Source organism: Sorex araneus, chromosome X (genome assembly GCF_027595985.1).
Source record: "Sorex araneus isolate mSorAra2 chromosome X, mSorAra2.pri, whole genome shotgun sequence".
Lineage (NCBI taxonomy): Eukaryota > Metazoa > Chordata > Mammalia > Eulipotyphla > Soricidae > Sorex > Sorex araneus.
This window is the reverse complement of record NC_073313.1, coordinates 87,995,878-88,003,014: the sequence shown is the minus strand read 5'-3', so window position 1 is coordinate 88,003,014 and position 7,137 is coordinate 87,995,878. Positions and strand designations below refer to the sequence as shown.

Below are 7,137 nucleotides of genomic sequence, written 5' to 3'. Positions count from 1 at the left end.
TAATACAAATGAGTTCAGTGCATTTGAAACCTATTAGAAATATTTAAATAACTGTAAGGAAACCCTAAGTGTCTGCTTTTCCAGACGCTCGGGCTGAGTCTCACACATGAGTGAAGTCCCACAGAACCAGGTAATAGGGAACTTTGTGACCTTGGACACTAGGCTCAATGGGACCCGGAAACAGAGATTCTCTGCCTGCTTCCACCAATCTCCGGCAACCCAGGAGTCACAGCCATAAAACCCACCCTGCTGGCACCAGCTAAATTCCTCATTGGCTGACCTCCACTACCCAACTGCTGCCACGCTCCAGACAGGTTTCCAGACATATCATAAACGCTTCCTACCCATTTTCAATCATTACCGCACCAGATTTGATGGGGTTCAAATATGGTGTGAACCATTAGAACACCTATAATGGAGATTGGAGGCTGCCTTAAAAGCCTCCATCCATCTTGGAGAGCCTGGCAAGCTACCAAGAGTATCCTGCCCACAGGTCAGTGCCTGGCAAGCTACCCATGGTATATTAGATATGCTAAAACCAGTAACAACAATGGATCTTATTCTCCTGACCCTGGAAGAGCCCTCAATATGACAGCGTTAAGAAGGACGAACAAGGAGAGGCTAATAAAAATCTCAGGGCTGATCTAGGTTGCTAAAACAAAGAAGGACTAAAATGACTGTTTGCCCTTTTAACGCACATACGCTGGCATCGGAAGCAGCCATCGAGGACCTGATGGTCCAATCGTGAAGGATTAAGTTTGACGTCATTGGATTGACTGAGAGGAGAAGGCATCAAACACATCATGCTGTTTTCTACACTGGAGAAGAACTGTTCCTCAGAACATGCTACAGTACAGGCGTCGGTGGTGTTGGTGTCCTTGTCAGCATAAATGTAGCCATGAGCATTGATTTGTTCAAATGCCTAAAACCCAAATTGGACACTTACGTTTGAATAGATGTGGCCCGTTGCTGGCAGTTTCTATCTTCATCATGTACACATCAACATCCAACTATGATGAAGAAGAAATTGAGAAGTTTGACATGGAGCTTGAGAAGTTCTCTAAAGAAGACCACACCTTCTACAAGGTCATCATCAGTGATTTTAAAGCCAAGATACGATCTAGAAGGTAATCCAAAGAACTGCACATTGGGATTCACGGCCTAGAACAGAAGGAACAGGGTGAGAGACTATCTGAGTTCTTCATGTTGACCAAGACCATCCATGGTAACTCACAGTTCCAGAAGGCCTAATATAAATGCTGGACCTGGGAGTCTCCCTGTGAACAGTTCCACAATGAAATTGACCACATCATATTCAATCGATGGTTATGCCTGACCAATATTGCTGTTGTCCGAAAATTCCAAACGGGATCAGACCACCGTCTTCTTTGTGTGGAATCCTACTTCACAGAGCAGGGAGAAAGGGCTGGAAAGTTTAAGAAATGAACTCCCAGAATGGCCACCAACTGGGAGCTCTTTGGTACTACTACAACAATATGGGGAGATACCGCCTATTGACAACATTGACAAGGAATACAATCAAGTGGTTCAGCACCTCCATGATTGTGCAAGGGATACAGAGAGAGAGAAAGCCACAAAATGTAGCCTGTCTTTTTGAAACTTTCTGAAACTCTCAAGCTCATTTGCCAATGTGGTCTGGAGTGAGTCTCAAGCAATCACAAGCTAACATCTGAGCCCGCAAAGCTGTGCAGAGAAGCGATAAAGGAAAACTTCAAAGAGAAAATCAGCAGTGTTGGCTGATGCGGCAGAAGCCGGGAAAGGTATTCACAACACCTGCTTGTCCTTCGCCAACTATAAGACCAAGATGACTGCCCTCCGATGTCCTGATGGATCTATCACATCTTCCAGAAGGGCAATGGAAAAGGTCATCCATGACTTCTACTCGGATCTCTTTGATAACCACATCCACCTGCCCAAATACCAAATTCCTCAGGATGGATATGTCGTTCCCAGCTTTCTCCCCTCCAAAATCTGACACGCCATTTTGTCAGTAAAGAAATATAAAGCACCCAGTCCAGACAAGGTCAAACCCAAACCTGAAGAATCTGCCACCAGTACTGATCAATATACTGGCTCAGTTCTTCACAGACTACCTGTCTGAATGCAAGGTTCTGTCTCAGTAGAAAACGAGCAGGATCATCCTGTTGTACAAGAAGGGAGACATCCATGACATCGGCAACTATTGCCCGATCTGCCTGTTGTCCATCATCTACAAGTTACTCACTCGAGTCAACCTGAATAGAATTGGCAGAACACCAGATAAAGGAGAACCATGTGAGCAAGCCGGGTTTCAAAAAGAATTCATCACGATCGACCATATCCACATAGTGACCAGGCTCATTGAGGTTTCGTGAGAGTTCAAGATGCTGCTCTGTCTAACATTCATTGATTTAAAGAAGGCTTTTGATTCTGTTGACTGAAGTGGTTATTGAAGCCCTAGCCAAACAGGGTGTTCAAATTCAAAACATCAGGATCTTCTGTGAGCTGTATTATGGATTCACCACCAGGATCTCACCATTCTACAGAGAAGTGATCAACATAAAGAGAGGGGTTCCTTAGGGTGACACCATTTCACCAAAACTCTTCAGTGCCACCCGTGAGAACATCATGCAATGACTGAAATGGGAAGGAATGGGAGTGAAGATGCACAATAGGCAACTACACCACCTCCACTTTGCTGATGACATCGTTCTCATAACACCAAATATCAGGCAACTGGCACAAATGCTGACCAACTTCCACCGTGAGTGTGGAAAGGTCAGACTGAAGCTGAATCTCACGAAGACAATGTTTATGAGAAATGGATTAGTTCCTGATGTTCCATTTGCCCTCAACGGAACGAATATCTCCGAATGCAGCAGTTATGTGTACCTAGGTCAAGAACTCAACATGACAAACGACCTGGCACCTGAACTGCGCAGGAGAAAGAGAGCAGCATGGAATGCCTTCAAGAGTGTCAAAGAAGTGGTTAAGAGGATTGAAGAACCTCCGACTCCAGGCACATCTTTTTCACTCCATCATTCCTCCTGCACTAACATACACCTCAGAGACCTGGCTCTACAAAAACAGAATGAGAACACTATTCAGGTCTTCCAAAGAGGAATCAAAAGGGCTATGCTTGTAATATCACGTTTCACTCAAGTGAGTAAAGGAATCTGGAGTTCCAACCTCCGACAATGATCAAGAATCAGGGAAGATGTCTCGTTTTCCAAGGTGTCAAAAATCAGATGGGCTGGACACGTAAAGCAATTTAGAGATGACTGCTGGACTGGAGCTGTTACCAACTGGATTCCATGGGACATCAAAAGACCGCGTGGCTGCCCACCTACAAGATGTTCAGACTTCTTCATCAAGACCCTAAATGAATGGTTTGAGGCTCTTCGTGTTCCTGGAGCAAGCAGATGTCATTGGGCTACACTAGAACATGACAGGGACAGGGACGAATGGAGACGTTACTGGCTCCCCGTCAAACAATCAACGAACAAAGGGATAATAAGTGACAAGTGACAAGGAAATTGTTAACATAGGAGACAAGGGGAAGAATTACTGCAGCAATTTTATATGTTTAAAGAAGAGCCAGACTCCCTTAGTTCAAATCCTGTCTCCACCCTCTCTGCATAATGGGGCTGAAGTCAAATTACCATTTGGAGGTTTCAATTTCTTCCCATGAAAATGGAAATATAATAGCATCTATCTCATAGGTTGTTTTGATTATTGAATTAGATATTACATAAAGCAATTGCTTGCATATTGAGCAGGGATTCAAATAATCTTAGCTGGGAGTAATTGTAGCTACATTTCTCTCTTAAGAAAATACTGCTTAAATTTTCACTTTTTAAAAACTTATCTGACCAAGCAATCACAATCTCAGGTACAGTAAGTTTACTCATTCAATTTAATAGATGTATAGCCGTATGGTCATATTGACATTTGCTGTAGACTTCTTTCTTATATTCCTCTTCTGTGTCTGTATTCCCACAAGGTGTCCCATTTCCCAAAAAGGAAGAACTTATTCTAGAGGATAAGACCATAATCTTTCATAAAAAAAAGACCATCTTCTTTCAAGAGTCTTTAATTGGATCCTAGCTTAATCATTTGTTGAATGTCCAACTTTAAATCAAGTTATTTGCCTTTTCATCATACTTAGTGAAATAATTCTTTTTATTTTGGAAATAAGAAAGGAGAGTCTCATATGGTAAATGAAAAGAAATAGTGCATTTGAAGCTCAAATGCAGAAAACCCTAAAACAGAATATTCCTAGATTATGTTATTTAACCTCTGTATATCACTTTTCCTATCTATAAAATAGGAACAATAATATGACCCACTGCACAGAACACACACTTCAAAGGACAAAATGAGTTAACATACAAAAGTGCCTCAAATAGTAGCTGACATAAAAAGTTTGGAATGTATTTTTGCTATTATCATTATTCCTAGAAACCATTAACCATGTTTTCCAAACATGGGAACATCCCTTAACCAACATCCTACTGTACCCACAACTTATCTACCATCTTCCCTAAAGCAGAGTTTGGAATTCAGGGGAACACTCAGTATAGCATTCCTGTGTTTAATAATTTCCAGTCTTACTGCTGGGATCATGTGTGCTAATGCAGTAACTCTTTCTCCAGGTAACTTGAAAGTCTAATAATGTATCACTTATTCCCATCTCTGTAGTCATCGACTATGTTTTGTTTTGGCTTAGAGTCACACCCAGCTATGCTTAGGATTCTCTCTCATCTCTGCACCCAGGGATCACTCCTTGCAAGGTAGGAGGACCATCTGGGATGCTGAGGATCAAACCTAAGTCAGCTGCATGCAGGGCAAACACCTTACCTATTGTACTATCTCTCTGGCCCATAAAATATATATTTCAATTGAACTAACATACAATTAAAAATAATGATATTGGGGTGGGAGTTATGTAATAGCAGATTAGAATTTTTTCTTATAGGGTCTGGAACAATAGAATAACAGTAGGGCTCTTGTATGTGGCTGACCTGGGTTTGATCCATAACATCTTTTATTATTTCCAGAGCTCTGTCAGAAGTGATTCCTAAGTGCAGAGACAGGAGTGAGCCCCATGCACTGCCAGTATGCCCCAAACACAAAACAAAACCAAAAATCTTTCTTACAATGTGATTTGAAACAAAATTAGAATTCTCCTAAAAAGTGGCCAGAGAGATAGTATAGAATCAGGTAAATCATTTGATTGCACTTAGCTGACCTAGGTTTGATACCTGACATGCCATATGGTCCCCCAATCACTGTCAGGAATGATCCTTGAGTGCAGAGCCAGGAGTATGACCTGAAGTACTGCTGGGTGTGCAAATCAATCAATTAATTAATCATCCGTGAAAATATCTCTTACACTAGACAATATATTTGAAGATTGCAGATTGCAGTAGGTTTACAGATTACAAAATAAGAGACGAAAAGCAGCATTCATTGAATTCATATTATGTGTTAAATGTGTATACTATCTACTTAAATCTTCTTAATTACTCCACATTGTATATGTGACTACTCACACTTTCAGATGAGGAAACAAGTACATAGAGATTGAATGATTTGCCCAAGGATACATAAAGAATAAATAAATGAGAGTTTAAACACAGGTTGTCTTATTCCGCATTTATGTACTTTTCTATTATTCCCTGTCAATACCTAGAACACAGATCCTGGACAAGTAAATGAGGATGAAAGCAAAATATAAAAATTAGACTGGAAGTTGGTTGTATTCATGGAGCCCATGGGGAAAAATTATTTCAGGGATGAACAGTCTATTTATGTACTATGATAAGTAGAAAAATAGCTCCCTAAAGGTCTCTAAATTCTAATCCCTAAATCCTGTGAATATATTACCTTACATAGAAAAGGGGATTTTGAAGATGTAACTAAGGTTAAGGAATTTGAGATGGGGCGATTATCCTGGATTATCTGAAAGGACTGTGTGAAATCACATGGATTCTATATTAGCTCCCCATGGCTACTGTAGCACATTACCACAAACTGGATGGCTTAAATAAAAGAAATTTATTTATTGCTTACTGAAATCAGGGTATCAGCAGGGCTACATTCCTCTGGAAATGTGAAGGGAGACTCCTTTCTTGACTACTCTTTCAGCTTCTTATGTTTCTGTATGTCCCTTGACATTTTGCTGTATTGCTCCATTTTCTGCCTCTTTGATCCAATTACCTTCTGGGCTTATCTGTGTCTTCTCTTCTGTCTACCATAACTTTCCCTCTGCTTTTCTTTTTTGTTTTGTTTATTTTGCTTTGCTTTGTTTGGGGGCCACAACAGTTGATTTCCAGTGGTTCTTCCTGGCTCAACACTCAGGAATCACTCTTGGTGAGCTCAGGGGACCATATGGGATGACGGGAACTAAATCCAGGTTAGCTGCAGTGCAAGGGAAGTGCCCTACCCACAGTACTATCACTCAAGTGCTTTTCTTTTTTGAAGTTTAAGATCACCAAGTTAATCAGTGATGACAGTCATGCCTCAGGATCTGTAGTAAAATTTTCAAATATTTCTTTTCTTAACAGTGTACAATCAGAGGTTCTAAGGATTTAGTTGTAGACATACCTTTGGGGGAAATATCAGTATTCCACCTAGAACAGATCCTGAAAAGTGAAAACCTTTCCCTATTTGGTCAAATGATCATGTGACTACAAGAAAATGGTAAGATAGATGAAATGTTGCTACCTTTGCAGATGGAAGAAGAAAACCATAGTCAAGGAGTGAAAGTTGCCTCTGGCAGCAGAAATTCAAGAAAACATTATTCCTCCCCATCCCCACAAAAAATTCGTTTTTTTCCACACCTTGAACTTGTCTTTTTTTTTGGGGGGGTGGGGGCGGGCTCAGGGCTCACTCCTGGCTCTGCACTAAGAAATATACTTCCAATGGTGCTCAGGGCATCAGAATGGATGCCATGAACTGAACCCAGGTTGGTGACATGCAAGACAAGTGCCCTTACAGCTGTAAAATCATTCTAGCCCCTTCTTTGCCTTTTTTTTATAGACCACATGGCTTATTCCTGGATCTGCTCTCTAAGATAACTCCTAGCAGGGCTCAAGAGACTACATGTAGTACCAGGGATGGAACCCAGGTTAG

General features: G+C 41.1%; 1 pseudogene; it reads left to right on the top strand.

The window, feature by feature from the left end:
* Window positions 1–673: 673 nt before the first annotated feature.
* Window positions 674–6,692, top strand: LOC129399749 (craniofacial development protein 2-like; annotated as a pseudogene).
* Window positions 6,693–7,137: the final 445 nt, after the last annotated feature.